This window comes from Natrix helvetica, assembly GCF_964273705.1.
Source record: "Natrix helvetica genome assembly, chromosome: 7".
NCBI classification, from domain to species: domain Eukaryota; kingdom Metazoa; phylum Chordata; class Lepidosauria; order Squamata; family Natricidae; genus Natrix; species Natrix helvetica.
The window spans coordinates 45,395,780-45,412,232 of record NC_138558.1 but is presented as its reverse complement, the minus strand read 5'-3'; the positions used below and the strand labels follow the sequence as shown (position 1 = coordinate 45,412,232).

At 44.7% G+C, this 16,453-nt stretch overlaps 1 protein-coding gene across 3 annotated transcripts in view; it reads left to right on the top strand.

Annotated features, from left to right (window-relative positions):
• STOX2 (storkhead box 2) overlaps positions 1–16,453 on the top strand; it is a 98,803-nt gene that overhangs the window by 45,388 nt on the left and 36,962 nt on the right. The gene's annotated exons all lie outside the window — the stretch shown is intronic.

The window sequence follows — 16,453 nt, the reverse complement described above, 5'->3', positions numbered from 1 at the left end:
AAGTTTGAATTTAAAGCAAGTTAGCCATAAGTATTCTAGGATACCAAAAAAATATTTTTAAAATACAAATCACTTGCTGGATCAAGTCAGAAGTCCCTCAGTATGGAAGTCAACAGGGTAGAAACAGTGGGAAATAAAAAGCAGACAAAGGGCTTGGCAGTGGTATAGGGAAAATTGTAAAATTGGGGGGGATCTGTCCCAACAAAAGGGAATAAAAAGCAGGCAAATGATGTTTTGGAGGTTGACAATGGCATAAGGAAAATTGAAATAGGAGGTTTCGCCCCAATAAAGGGAAATATAAAATATTTTTTGACGGAGGCTTGCGGAAAATTGAAGAGGGTGGACATGTCAAACCAAAGAAAAGGGAGAAGGCAGGAATAGAGAAGTGGGACAAAAGACTTATTAGGAAAAAAAATCAGACAACTAGAAAATGTTATATGGGAAAATATAAAGCTAAGATAAGGGGTTTATTCCTAAATATGACAATAAAATGGAGTTGCTAATTGACTGAATATGATAATGGAAAGATAATTAAATAAAGGTTAAAACATATGGAATATGGACAAGTATGAAACTGATATGGGGAGGTTGTAAAGCAGAGGTTTGTGATTCACTTTTGTACATGATAATTAAACTGAGTTGCTAATTCATGACAATAGAAGGACAATTAAGCATGGGTTAAAGTATATGAAACATGGACATATATAGAACTTTTAAGATGATGAACAAAGTGAGATGTGTACTGTTATTCTATATAGTAGATTAAGGGAATTGTAATGAATATTGAACAGTAAGGATTGCCATATATAGACAATTAATGGTAATCTAAACCAAGATATGGAAAAATGGAGAGGGAACATGAAAAATACACAATGGGAAACTATTGAGATTTAACGACAGAATTGTAAAGTGGGGGCGTGTAAGGATGTATAATTATATAAACATAATGATGAGAATAGCTGGGAATTGTAACCAGGTCTACATCTCGGCCAAATTTAGGTGGGGTGGTGGTTTAAAAGTATAATGACTATATATGTATACCTTTTTGTTCTCTTTTTAAAAAAGAAGGAGGAAGATATATGTTAAAATTAAATAAGTATACTGAAAAGGAATTAAATACCATCAACATAAAATGGAGCTTGCTCAGAAGCTGAAATACATCAAGTAAATGAGATGAAGAGTGGGAAGGAGAGAGGTAAGGGAAGAAGAGAGGGATAGGAGAGAGGGCAAGGAGCAGGGAAGAGGAGGAGAAAAATGAGTGGAAAGGGGAGCAAGGAGAAGGAGAGAGGAAGGGGAAGTAGAGAAGGGAAGGATGACAGAGGGGGGGAGGAGAGAGGGAGAAGAAAGTGATGGATAAGGTACAAATATGGTGTATGGAGAACAGAAGAGCCAATAATTGTTTTTGGGAGCTGATGGTAAGATGAATTGATGTAAACATTTAATAATACAATACGATGTTGGCTACGTAACAGTATACATGTGGTTATACGTTATGAAAATGAAAAAATAAAAGGGGGGAAAAGTCCCTCATTATGAAACTGTCTCATCACTGCCAGCTAAAACAAAAGTATATTTGTCTCTCCCAGTTTTCCTGTACACCGCTTGGAGAGTCCAAGCAATGGGTTAATTCAGTCTGCTTGCCCTTAGGACTGAGGAACTATTTTTCCTTAAGCCACACCTCCTCCTGGTGTGCTCAATCCCCCAGAATTCTTCCTCAGTCAGCCCGTTTGGACGTATTTAGTTAGAGCTCTGAGCTAAATTGATCCTTTTTTTGGCTTGGACTCTCAAATTACGTTTAAAGTTTTTCTCTACTATTCCTCCAACATCGTGAGACGTTTCTCTCTTAAATTCTGCGACTTTCTTCAGTACAATCTGCACTTGAAGGCCAGGAGGTAAGCTGGAAGGTGGTGGGGGGTGCCCCTCAGCCGATCCTCTTGGGACGGCTTCGGAGGCCTGCCGCTTGTCGTTTAAAACGGCGCGGCTGCAGCGGCGAGGTTCCTAACTCCCCAGGCCCCTCGTTTGTTATTTTCGTCGAAGTTTTTTCGCTCCCCGGCCTGCTAGAGGACCTCTGCCGCAGGGAGGAGTGGGCGATCGTCGCCATTGCGAGGCGCGTTCGCCCCTCGCTCTCCCTTAGCCCCACGCTGTTGCGGCGGCCATTTTTAGGCGCGAAAATAGCGCGCCCAGCCATGGCCGCCATTTTGCATCAGCCTCGTTGTTCAGGAGGCCGCTGGAGGTGGCAGGGCCTAGCAAGGGTTTCTCGGGCTAGGATCGCCACCTTCGCCTTTTGTCTATTTTTGCGAGCGGCGCTGGTTCCTGTGCCATTCCAACGGTCATCATACCGGCTCAGGGAGGAGGCCTTAAGTAAGCGCAGGCCTAAAGAATTTTTCTATAGTCATTCTCCTCCCTGCTTCTCCTGCGGAGCCTTGCACCCCGGTGCAGGCCCCAATCCTACCCCTGGGCCTCCGACTGGTGTGAAACATGGGATGATTTCATAGTATTGATTCGATTAATTGTATATATGGCAATTTTAACGATCATTTCGTTTTGTTTCCCATTACAGCACCCAGTCTATATCTATCCTTCTGCCTTATCATAGCCTTGCTCCATCTTGTGTGGTCATTGACTATGGACCTGCCCAGTCCTCCCGATTCCCAAGACGCTAGGCCGAGCCTCTCGCAGGCCCCTAGCAAGGGTTCCTCCTCTTCGGGGAGTGGGGGTGCGGGCAAGAGTGGTGGGGGTAGCTCTGGGAAACAGCGTTCCAGAACCCCTTCGGTAGCTGAGGCCAAGGATGCTGAAAGGCGCCAGCGGGCCCTTGACAAGCAATTCGAGAAGGCCAGACGCCAGGCAGACAGGGTGCAGTCCCTTTCAGGAGCCCCTCCCTCCCGGGAAGATCTCCAGTCGGTCCTCGCCGAGGAGGTGGAATCCCAGGACCTATCCCCTAATAGGTCATTTGCAGAGCCGGCTTCCCCGGTCCCTTCCTGGGCCTGTGAACAGGTTCCTCCCCCTGGGGATGCTAGCATAGACGATATGCAGGGTGAGGCTTCACCCCCCCTAGTAGAGGGCTTGGATCCCGATTCTGACTCTGAGGAGTTATCGCCCCGCATGCAGGAGCTAATGGCCCGTGCCATTGCCAAGGGCATCACGGAGGCCATGAAATTTAAAAGTCCTACCGCAGCGGCCCCTAGGGGTCCCAAACCTGATCAGGCAGCTCCGCCCCCAAGCAAGCGTGCTCGCCATCCTTCCCTGGAATCCTCGGTGGTCAGCGAGGCCTCTGCCATTGAGGACCCTGACCCGGAGGTGCTAGGCCTCTCGGACGACGAGGACCTTCCCCCCGAAGCGCCCGCCTTTGCGGGTCTCTTTAAGCCCAGCCTTTTTAAATCGGTCCTTCACAAGGTCAAGGCTGCCACCAGGGTGGGGATCAAGCCCAAGCCGACCGCGCCGGCGGATGATGCCCCTCCGGCTAATCCCAATGCGATCATGTTTGATGTGCCAGCGCCCCAGCAAGAGCTGGTTCCGGTCCCGGGGCTGTTCCTCGACTTAATCCAGCGCCAGTGGGCTCAGCCAGCCACGCAATCCTCTCCCAGTGGGGTAGATAGGAAGCTTTATACTATGGAGCCAGTGTTGGAGGACCTTCTGGCCCTTCCCACTGTCGACCCGCCCATCGCTGCGCTCACTTCCAACTCCTCGCTACCGGCCGACCTCCTGGAAGGCCTTAAGGCGGAGGACAAGAAGGCGGAAAAGGCGTGTCACAAGACCCATCTGGCGGCTGCCTGGGCCATCAGGGCCTCTTCTTCCGCTTCCTTTTTTAATAGGGCCTCTGTGATCTGGCTGCGCGAGCTCCTAAACAAGCTCCCGGCGGGAGACATACGTCTCCACCAGGACGTGTCAAAAATAATCGCGGCCTCCCAGTATGCCGCTGACGCGTCCCTCAATGCCACCAAATTTGCCTCCAGGGCCCTCGGTTCTAACATAACTTCCCGTCGACTGATCTGGCTCCGACATTGGCAAGCGGACCAGAAAAACAAATGGAAACTGGCTTCCGCCCCCTTTAAGGGGTCCAAATTGTTTGGCGAGTCCCTGGATCCTCTCCTCATTGAGTCCAAGGACAAGAGGAAGATCCTACCTTCTTTAAATAAAAAGCAGGAACGTAAGGCCGCTCCCTACTCTAGGAGGCAGTCCTTTCGTGCCTCCGAGCCTTCCACCTCTGCCTCTTCCTTCTCTCCCTCTAATAGGTCCTTCGGCCAGCAGGGCGACAGGTCCCAAGACAGAGCGCCTTTTCGGGACAGAGGCAGGCAGCAGTTCGGCTTCCGCAAGTATAACCGCGGTGGGGCCTCCAACAGGCCGTTCCGTAAGTCAAAGTGACTGCCAGGGCTTGGCGCCCATCGGGGGTCGCCTCCAGCTGTTCGCCTCTCATTGGGCCCAGAACACCGAGGATGCTTGGGTTCTGCAGACAGTCAGGGAAGGCCTCTCCCTAGAATTCCTGTCCCTTCCCCCCCGGACCTTCATCCGGTGCCCTGTCCCGTCCTGCCCCCAAAAGAGGCAGCGTATGGACCAGGAAGTCCGTCATCTCCTGGACATCAGGGCCGTGGAACCAGTTCCCCAAGGCGAAGAGGGGAAGGGGTTTTACTCCATCCTCTTCCTGGTACCAAAGAACTCGGGGGGGTGGAGAGCCATCTTGGACCTCAAGAACCTCAACAGGCATATCGCCTACCGGAGGTTCAAGATGCAGTCTCTGCAGTCCATTCTGGCGGGGATTCGACAGGGAGATCTTCTCACATCTATAGATCTCAAAGAGGCATACCTCCACATCCCCATCCGTCCTCAGCACAGGAAGTTCCTGCGCTTCTATTATGCGGGTCGCCACTTCCAGTACAAAGCTCTTCCATTCGGCCTCTCGTCCGCTCCTCGGACGTTTACCAAAGTGCTGGCGGTAGTGGCGGCTCAGCTAAGACGCAGGCCCATAAGGCTCCAGTGCTACCTGGACGACATCCTGATCCAGTCGTCGTCCAGGCAGCAGGCCCTTCGGGATCTCCAAACCACTATGAGATCCCTCAGAAACCACGGCTTCTCTCTAAATATAGAGAAGAGCCATCTCACCCCAACCAACAGACTTGTACACCTGGGGGCGGTGATAGATACCAACTTGTGCAGGGTTTTCCTTTCCCGAGACAGGTTGACCGGTCTAAGGTCCATGACCCACAAGGTGTTGAGCTTGAGGCAGGCTCCAGTGGTCCTTCTGTCGCAGCTGCTGGGAAAAATGATCTCCTGCATTTCCATCGTGCCGTGGGCCCGCCTGCATTCCAGGTCTCTCCAGTGGCTGCTGCTGCCGCACCAGAGGGCATCCAGGAGCAACTCTACCAGGCCGATTCGAGTTCCCCCGGACGTGAAGAGGTCTCTCCGCTGGTGGGTGTCTCCGGCCATCCTCAAGGGCCACCTATTCAAGGAACCCGAGAGGTTGATCATCACCACAGACGCCAGCCTCTCCGGCTGGGGAGCCCACATGGGGTCCCTGGTTGTTCAGGGCAAGTGGTCCCAAGTGGAATCCAGATACAGCATCAACCTGCTGGAACTGAGAGCTGCTCGCCTGGCCCTGCGCCATTTCAGCCGGCCCATCCATCGCCAACATGTGCTTCTGATGACGGACAATGTGGCCACCAAGGCCCACATCAACCGCCAGGGCGGCACCAGATCCAGAGCACTGATGAGAGAGGCGGAGTCCCTGGGACGCTGGGCGGAGCGCCATCTGGAATCCCTTCGCTCCGACCATATCTCCGGAGTGGACAACACACAGGCCGACTGGCTGAGCAGGACGACCATAGATCCTGCGGAGTGGAAACTGGACCCTCGCCTGTTCCACCAGATGTCCGACAGATTCGGGACTCCGGCCGTAGACCTGTTTGCGTCAAGGGACAACAAGCAGCTCGACCGCTTCTACTCCCGGTTCTTCACCCCGGGGGCGGAGGGGACAGACGCACTGCGTTGCAAGTGGCCCCGCGAGCTACTGTATGCCTTCCCTCCCCTGCCTCTCCTTCCTCAATTCATCTCCAAAGTCATCGCAGAGGGAGCAGAGGTCCTTCTCGTGGCCCCGCATTGGCCCCGCAGGTCGTGGTTTGCCGACCTTGTCCACCTGTCGGTGTCTCCTCCGTGGCGCATTCCTCCGGACCAGATCTCCCTCAGCCAGGGGGCCGTGATTCACCCAGAGCCCCAGTGGCTCCAGTTGGCCGTCTGGCACTTGAGGGGGACCAACTGAAAGGCCAAGGCCTGTCGGAGGAGGTAGTGAACACCATTCAGGCGGCTAGACGCCCTTCAACCACTAGGATTTATGATGCGTCCTGGGCCGCCTTCGCCAAGTGGTGTGAGGAGCTGCTCATCGAGCCGACGACCGCGCCTGTTCCCAGAGTGCTTGACTTCCTTCAAGCGGGACTCAACAGGGGCCTGGCCCCGAACACCCTTCGACGTCAAGTGGCGGCTTTGTCTACTGTCTGGTCGGGCGACCACCTTTTGCCTCTCAGCAAAATCCCGAAGGTGCGTCTTTTCCTCAAGGGCGCTTCTAACCTTCGCCCTCCCACCGTTCATCGCTACCCTACTTGGCAGCTGTCCGTGGTCCTGCGGGCCCTCTCTGGCCCCCCATTCGAGCCTTTACGCACTACTTCTCTTCGATTCCTGACGCTGAAGACGGCCTTCTTGATTGCCATCACGTCAGCTCGCCGGATTTCGGAGCTGGCGGCTCTCTCTGTTCGCCAGGATCTGTGCGTCATCCACCCTGACAGGGTCATTTTGAGGCTGGACCCGACCTTTACCCCCAAAGTAAACTCATGGTTCCATAGAGCGCAAGACATTGTGTTGCCAAATTTTTGTCCTCATCCGTCGCATCCCAGAGAGCGATCCTGGCACAATCTTGATGTCAGGAGGGCCCTGAAGGTCTACATCGCTCGTACTGCGGAATTCAGGAAGTCAGAGGCTCTTTTTCTCTCCTTCCAGCCCGGTTCCCTAGGGAAGAAGGTCACTTCCTCCACAATTGGCAGGTGGCTTCGCGCTTGCATTGCGACTGCCTATGAAAGTCAATCCAAGGCCGTTCCGCGCGGCATCACTGCACACTCCACACGAAGTGCTGCTACCTCAGCGGCCTGGGCCACCCAGGCCTCGATCCTGGACATCTGCAGGGCCGCTACGTGGTCCTCTCCTTCTCCATTTGTGCGACACTATAAACTGGACATTTTCGCCTCGGCTGAGGCGTCTTTCGGCAGGCGTGTGCTCCAGGCGGTTGTGTCAGAGACCGAATCCCGGGAGCCTTCTTCTGCCCACCCAGATGGACAATAACTTTGGTATGTCCCATTGCTTGGACTCTCCAAGCGGTGTACAGGAAAATGACCATTGGCTTACCTGAAGGGTCCTTTTCTGTACACCGCGGGAGAGTCCAACCCACCCTGGCTCTCAAGGCCGGGATTCGGGTTCCTCGTGTCAACAGTACATCATCTTGGACGCTTCGCTCCGTCCGCACGAACTGACTCCTTCAAAGAATTCTGGGGGATTGAGCACACCAGGAGGAGGTGTGGCTTAAGGAAAAATAGTTCCTCAGTCCTAAGGGCAAGCAGACTGAATTAACCCATTGCTTGGACTCTCCCGCGGTGTACAGAAAAGGACCCTTCAGGTAAGCCAATGGTCATTTCCTTCAAGTTAATGCTCCCAGATGTGTTAAGACATTTATTTCTCTAATTCTCTGCATACTGTTATTTATTTTGGGTTATTGTTATCCTAAAAGTAATATTTTATTAATGCAGGCATATCATATTTGCCAAATATGATACTTCATTGTGTTTTAATGAAAAAAAGTGTTGACAAAAAAGAAACAAACTAAAGTCATTACTCTTTTGCACAGTTATCAGAGCTGCTCTGCCTGTGATATGGTAGAACTGGAACAAAAAACTTTTAATGTAGATTTGTAGGAGTGCCAAATAGTTGCTGATAAAGTTTAGTGCATTTTACATTTACCTCCCAGCCAGATGGGATGAACTACAACAGTTGAGTGCTATTTTAAAAAATGGGGGGGATGCTCAAGGGCATCATAAAAAATGGCAAATAAACAGTGAAGAAGATTACTGTGGAAATTGCACATGTTTCAGTTAAACCAGTCTATCTTTGTCAAAACTGGTAGAACTTTGAATGCGTACTGCAATATATTTTAGTGGACAGAATTAAAAGTGCATCTTTAAAAACCTTTGTTTTCTTTTTAAGCAGATCACATGTGGAAACTTTCTATTTTAACTCCTTTTTATGATAATGTTATTAAAAATTACTGCAGCAGTAAAAATAATACAAATTTAAAAAATAGAAAAATAAAAAATATAATAAATAAAAAATCTATAAAGGAATGACTTTCTCTTTCATTTCAATAAGCATAAACAATTTTAGTAACTTTCAATTTAGAATAGAGCTGGAAGAGATCTTGGAGATCTTTTAGTCCACCCCGTGCTCAGCCCCACAATTTCCACTGGTTAATTGTTTTCCTTAATTCAAGGTTGCTTCTCTCCTTGATCAGTTTCCATCCATTGTTTCTTGTCCTACCCTCTGGTACTTTGGAAAATAAGTTGACCCCGTCTTCTTTGTGGCAGCCCCTCAAATACTGGAATTCTGCTATCATGTCACCCCTGGTCCTTCTTTCCTCTGGACTAGCCATACCCAAATCCTGCAACTGTTCTTCATATGTTGGGGTCTCCAGGCCTTTAATAATCTTAGTTGTTGTTCTTTTTCTTTTTCCAAAGTCTCAACAGTAAGGCATTCAACAAAGTAGACCACAACCTACTTGATAAACTAGAAAAATGTGGGATAGACAGCATAACCACCAAATGGATTTGTAACTGGTTGACAAACCACACTCAACGAGTAGTCCTTAATGGTACTACATCTCCATGGAAGGAAGGGTGCAGTGGGGTACCACAATGTTCCATCTTGGGCCCAGTACACTTCAATGTCTTCACAAATAACTTAGATGAAGGAATAGAAAAGGAATTCATCAAATTTGCAGATGATATTAAACTGGCAAGAATAGTCAACACCCCAGAAGACAAGCTCAGGATCCAAAAAGATCTTGACACTTGAACGATCCTATAACAAAATGACATGTAATGTGGAAAAAAGCAAGGTTTTACACTTAGGCAGGAACAACCAAAGGTACAAGTACAGATTAGGCGAAACCTGGCTCAAAAACAGTCACTGTGAGAGGGACCTTGGAGTTCTAGTGGATGATCAATTAAAAATGAGGCAGCAGTGTGCAGCCAGAACAGCTAATACAATCCTTGGTTGAATAAACAGAGGCATAGAAGAAAAATCATGTTACCTATTAGTAAACTGGAATACTGCTTCCAGTTTTGGTCACATCATTACAAAAAAGATTTTTACGTAGATATATGGTTCTTATTTATTGCATGTCGATAAGCCACTTAGAGTCAAAATAGGTAGCATAGAAGTCAAATAAATAAAGACTTTCCGAATATCTCAGATAAGTAAAGGCAGTGAGTAAAACCTGTGTGCAGATAGTCCTTGCTTAGTGATCACAACTGAGACTGCAGCATGTTGCAGAGTTTCTGCTGATATCCTGACATCTAATCTTCATAACTTAAAGTATTCCTTTTTAGGATTCATGTATCATTCTGTTGTGTGTGTACTTGCTAGAACAGATGAAAAGTACCTCTAGAGATACATTTCCACAGTTGTTAATTTTTCTCCTTAAGGAATCCCTTATTATAATGTGTTGAAAGTTATAATTTGACAGTGTTTGAGTTGTGTGGTGATTTAAAAAAAAACTATATTTGATATGCAATTTATGAAGTTATATATTTTACCCTATTAAAGATATTATATCTGATTTTAGCACCCATCTGACAAATATTGCTACATGGTTAAGATCTGCACAGCTTGAAATTGTTTAGGAAAAGAGATGGAAAATGTCATACATATACACACAGAGACACAAATTTGCCACCTGTTTTGCCATGGGGCTACTCTAGTCAAGGGTACCCAACCCCTGGTCAATGGACTTGCATCGGGCCATGGCATGCCAGAGCAAACAAGCAAACCCCATCCGTGGGATGCAGACAGCATGCGAAACCACGCTCCCTCCAGTCTGCAGAAAAACCTCTGTCCATGGAACCACACCCTCATACTAAAAGATTGGGAGCCACTCCTCTAGGTGGTTTACAAAAATATATGTTATATTAGTTGTATTGTATTGTATTGTATTGTATTGTATTGTATATGTCATAATAATATATAATATATAATTAATATACAATGCAATACAATACAATACAATATATATATATAACATATAGTAATATTATTATTAACAGATGTCTTAATTTTAATACTTAATTAACTTTAGCTATTTATTTATATGTTACATTTATATGCCTCCTATATTGACCCTGAGAAATCATGTTGTAGATCTCACATTAGCTATCTATACTTCACAAATACTAAGGTTAGTTTTGTTTACAATCACTTCTTGAATTATCTGGCGAAAGTAAGGCTATTTACAGGCTATCAGTCTGTGAACTGGTATTTTCTTCTGACAATTGCTGTGTTATAAACGAATATAGGGATGAATGCATAACTAGTCTAGTAATAGAGATGATGTATCAGTGCTTTATAAATTATTCAGTTTTATCTTTCTGTTTCTGTAGTTTTCTAGTCCTTGTAACTGACAGATTAATAGAAAGTTGTATAGAAAATACAACCTTTATGCCTTTTTATGCCAGTTTGCTGTAGTGGTTAAAGCATCAGCCTAGAAACCAGAAAAGTGTCAATTCTAGTCCCACTTTAGGCATGAAGCCACCTGGTGACCTTGAACCAGTCAAATATCTATGGAGACACTCAATCATCCAGGTCATGGTTGTCCCAAAGGTGCTTTTCAAAAGGCAACTAGATCTTCTTGGGTTTTCCTTGAAAATGTTTCACTTCTCATCCAAGAAGCTTCTTCAGTTCTTCAGCTAGTCATTTTCTCTCAGTCCTAAGGAAGAGACAATGACAAACTGCTTCTGAAAAAACTTGCTAAGAAAACTGCAGGGATTTGTCCAGGCAGTTTCCCAAAAGTCAAACACTATTGAATGGACTGGAGAAAAGCCTTTTTGGTACTAATGTCAGTGGAGACCAAAAGGTGCAAATCCAAAGGATGCAAATCCGTGGTGGGTTGCAGGCGGTACGCCCCGGTATGAGCGTACCGGATTCTGCCCGGAGCACCCGGTACCGTTCCGGTACGGTGCTCTGGAGCCTGCCCACCCACCGAGCTCCTTACCTGTGCTTTAAGCCTTTGGCCCTTCCACGCATGCGCATGGCACGTACGGCGCCTGTGCAACGCTCCGCCAAGCAGCTGGAGCGTTGCGGAGGCTTGCAGAAGCATCACAGGCAAGTATGACACGTGCGCGTGTCGCGCATGTCCATGTGGGTGACGCTGGGGCCATTCCAACCGTACCAGTTGGAACAGAATCTGGAACCCACCACTGGTACAAATGATAGCAGACTCCTGTAAGTCAGGACTCCAGAATATACTTCATCTCCCTTTCCATCTATAAGAAATGGGGAAAGGAAGGCCCTGATCCTAAGGAATAAGGAGACCCCTTTCATACAAGGACAGAAAAGTGAAGTGTACTTTTATTGGGATGGGCAATTACAGATGGAAAGCTATTATCTGATCTGTTGACAGGGAAGGAACCCATAAACTTTGAGGTTAATTTGTTCAGTAGTCAAGAGGAAGGTTAAACCTTAGTGAACAGTTATATACTGTACAATCTCTCTGAAACTCGCAGTTCAGCGTTTTGAATCAATAGCACCGCATAACATAGTGAGCTCCCATTACTTGTTCCAGCTTCTGTCAACCTAGCAGTTTGAAAGCATGTAAAAATGCAAGTAGAAAAAAATAGAGACCACCTTTGGTGGGAAGGTAACAGTGTTCCGTGCACCTTCAACGTTTAGTCAGGCCGACCACATGTCTGTGGAGACGTCTTCGGACAGCGCTGGCTCTTCGGTTTTGAAACGGAGAGAAGCACTGCCCCCTAGAGTCAGGAACGATTACCACATATGTGCGAGGGGAACCTTTTTACCTTTAAATCAAAAAGAAGTTACAAAATGATGTGGCCATCAAAACATATTGTCATAGATTGTTTAACCATTCTTTCAAGGAGGGAATCAAATAATTTCCAGTAAAAAGCAAATAACGTCCTTAAAAGTAGTTAACTGCTTCGCTTTTAAAACCCTTGAATTTCTTCAAAGAAACCCAGCACCACCACATTGGGATTGTTAGCCCTAAAGATACACAGGTTTGCATTCACAGGTTTGCTATTTATGACCTCTCCTATTTGTTCAGCTATGGTTGTCTCACTATTTAAGCATACCACTGTGACAATATAGCTTTAATCCTGAGATGTAATTCATTTTTAGGTCCTTTCTCTGTTTTGATGACTTTACCCATCGTTGCAATTCAAAAGAAAGCTCCATGAGGTCATTTGAGGGACCATGTGGGCTCTGCATATTCAATATAATAACATCGCTCCCTGACAATGTACTGTTTAGCCTCACTTCACAAGAGCACTCACAGCACTGTTGAGAAAGTGTTTTAGCCAGCCGATAGTATAGAAGCCATGATTTTAAGGAGAACGCTGTCTCTGTCTCAGCATGGTCCGCAAGATGTGGAAGGGGATGCTTTTGGTCTGAGCTTGTTTGTTGTAAAACAAAGACGGAGCTTGTATGAGAAGTTCATCCGTCCAGGTCCGAGTAGCGGACCTTTGATAGGTTAGAACCGATCCTGTAATTAAAATTTTTAATTATGCACTTTCAGCTTTTTCAAGACCAACGAGCCTGTTTCTTTCTGTTTGCTCCAAAACGCGAAACGTGGGCCTAAATTTTTAATTAGCAAAAGTGAGTGGTGAAAAGGGAGAGGGGCTGAATAATATAACAAACCTCAGTGGAGAGCAGCTAAGATGTGTTGCCATGACAACAAGTTCAGCAGGCTGCCAGCGAGCATGTCAATGGGCAGTGCAGGGAGGGAGCTTTCAAACAGTGCCTGCTTGCCACAATGTGATTGGTCACACCTCTGTTGTCTTTGTGTGAACCAGGGAATGCTGGGTAGAGCCCAGAGTGAATGCTCAGTTTGTCTCTAAAGCAGCGGTGAGGTAATGCTTTTGAATCTTTGGGGATTATAGAATGCATCTTTAAAAGGCTGCAGAGTAGATTGTTTTCATTCCATTTTGGACTAATTGTCTGCCTATGATTTGCAGGGTTTCTTTCTGTACTAATGTGATAAGAGGTGAGGAACGCAGGGGGTCAGTGTTAAGGTTTATCTAATTGCAGATTGATTGACATTATTTGGGAAGAGCTACTTTCAGCACAACGCCGCCGCCGTAACGCTCGGCATGGTTATAAACGTGGTGGCGTTACCCTTTGTAACCCATCGTAAAAGGGATGATGTTGGAAAGTTTGGAATTACTTTCTCCTCCCCTGGAAGGAGAAACCGAATTATTTCATGAAGCAATTTCTGGGATTTGGGTACTTTGTTCAGTTATATAGCAATTTCCTATAGTCAGTTCTGTAGCCTGTAAATAATTCCTCTGTGCAGAGAAAAAGTATCTAATGTAGTTTTAGCACCTGTTAATGGTCTGGAAATATGTAGCTATTTAGGATGCTAAGAGGAATGATATGCAAATATATTTTGTGTTATTGTTAAAAACAGAGACTGTTTCTAAGACCAAAGAGTACTATCAAGTTATACTGTATTTGTATTAAAAATAGATCCTGAATTAACTAGGAATTATATGATTCTCTTTCTGACTAAGCATCAGAAGAGGATTTTATAATGCTTTCAGCCAATATATATATTTTTAGAAATAATTGCTGTGCTTTGAGTTACATCATGTTGTGGCATCACTTTCTTGAATGTTTGGCCTATTTGAGCACATACATAACCAAATCAAAACAGTTGCTGCATTATCAGATTTGCATGTTGCAAATATAAATTCACACGTGACCTGCATTAAATACATAGCTTCAATATTTATAAAAAATATTTCCAAAGAAAGCTTAGCAAATTTCCCGGAACAAAACAACAACAACAACAATCACTAGAAACAGCTTATTTAGGACACAAGACTAGCAAAAAGGGTGACTCCATTTCCACACACAATGTTTATTAGCTGCAGTAACTTTCCACATTGTGGGGTGTGTACCTAAAATGCACATGAGATGTAGTTCAAGCTTCTTTTCAGTCTGTAATGTGTGTCCTTAACTGAGAAATGAATAACAAGTTCAGTTTTAAAGTGACCCTTGGCGAGACTGAGCTATTCCTTTTCCTGTAGCCTGAGAGAGAAACATACAGAAGGAAACATCAGAAAGATAAAAGACATATTTAAAGAGAGAGGGGGAAGGAGGGGGGAAGAAAAGAAGTAGAAATAGAAAAAAAGAAGTGGGTTCTGTTTTGATTTCATCCTGCCTACCAAAGGCTCTGGCTAGAGCCCCCTGGATAAAATAATTCATATGGGAATGCAGTACTTAAAGAAAAACAACTCTTTGTCTCTGTTCCAGCACCTTAGTATTTTGGACATGAACAGTTATATTCTACATCCTTTTTGCTGCCCCTTACTATGGTGGAAAATAACCTTTTAAAAATATAGGCCACATGGATTAGAATATAAGAAAGCAAGTATCGGTATGTGGATTTCAATGAATAATTGTTAGGGGGGGGTAAAATTATTTTGTTAGTGGACAGCATCCAAAATAGTAAGAAACTCAAGACCCACCTGTTCCGACTAGCCGGCCTGGCCTAATTGTAATCACAAGTATAATCTATTACTGACCTTCCTGGATGGCTTTTTAGTATTGTAAATTTTGGGGTTTTAATTTGGTTTTAGACCGTTTTTAACTAGAAATGAGTTCGGGCATTATACAGAACATATGTTTATGTTGGTTGTCTAATGTTTTGTTGTTCCTGCTTTGTTGTTTTATATGTACTGTCTGTACACCGCCCCGAGTCCCTGCGGGGAGAGGGGGGCGGTATATAAATTTAATAAAACTCAAACTCAAAGTAAATCTTATATATTATGTTGATGGGACAGAATATCTCAGAATTGCTATGAGTATCAATGAAGCTAATACAATAGGTTTTCTGTCATGAAATTGCCTTGCTCTGTGGTGAAAAGTTTAAAAGTTTTTATAACTTGGTCTAGCAGTAGGGATTAATATTGGAAACATCTAGGTCATCCATAATGGGTATATTTCTAAGAACAATGTTGTCTGCTAATTCAACTCAAAAGAAAAATGGCCTCTATTGCTTTTTTTTCTCTTTCACATAGGACACTGCCATTGGAACTGCAATTCTTGCCTTGCTATAGTTTTCTGACTAATAATTTGAACTGTTATAGATATTATGTTTTTTTTAAAAAAAAAACCTGGTTTCTCTCTTCTTATTTAGGAAAAAGGATCTGTGGCTTAGCAGGAAATTTGGCAAATGGCCAGGAACACAGTGCAGTAAAGTCAGAGGGAAAGATTTCTCTGCCCCAGGGAAGTTAATGTTGCCAGTCAGGTAGACTTACTGATGTAGATAAGGAAATGTCCAGCAGGGAGACAAGACGCATATATAGATGGTAGAAATTTAGTTCCTAACACTTTCACATATACAATTAGGTTTTTGTATTGAGAATCTAATCCAAAACAGGAGTGAATATTTGTTCTTGGTATGCATGCCTATGTAAGATGTTGAGTATTCCAATGGCCCAAGAATGTCAATTCAATCTGTTTTTAGTCAGTAGATTTCCAGTATCTTATAAACTTGTATGATAAATTAACATACTCTCTGAAAAATATTTGCTCTAATTGTGTGCTTATTGTAAAAGTTGATTGTATTTATTTCATCATAAACTTGCATTTAAATTTACATCCATTTGATTTTTAAACCAGTTTTCTTTCTCGTCTATTTCAAGAATGTTTGGCACGTTCTGTTTATGAATGATTTCATCTCACATTTCCTAGAAATATTTTAAGATTATTAAGCTTAATGTAATGCAATCAAATCTGATATCTGGCTTTGGAAAAACCAAAGTTTAAAATCTTACATTGTGAAGCTTCCAGTTCCTCATAGAGTTGTTTCAGAGGCAAGTATGAGCCTGTATACTTTCAAGGAAGGGTGTGTGTGTGTGTGTGTGTGTGTGTGTGTGAGAGAGAGAGAGAGAAAATAATGTCAGAAATAGTTACCCAACTTGAATTTTCAGGAGTGTTATAGTTATTGTTGTCGGGTAATTCTGTTTGCAAACTTTTTTTAAAATCAAAGACACATTTCAATGCTTCATTAGTTTTCAATGTATATTCTGTTAACTGGCTTATTTTTTAAAAAAAGTTCCTTATAATCCAATCCCATTCATATTTACTAAACAGTAAATTTTATTGTTTTCAGCAGGCTTATTTTAAATGT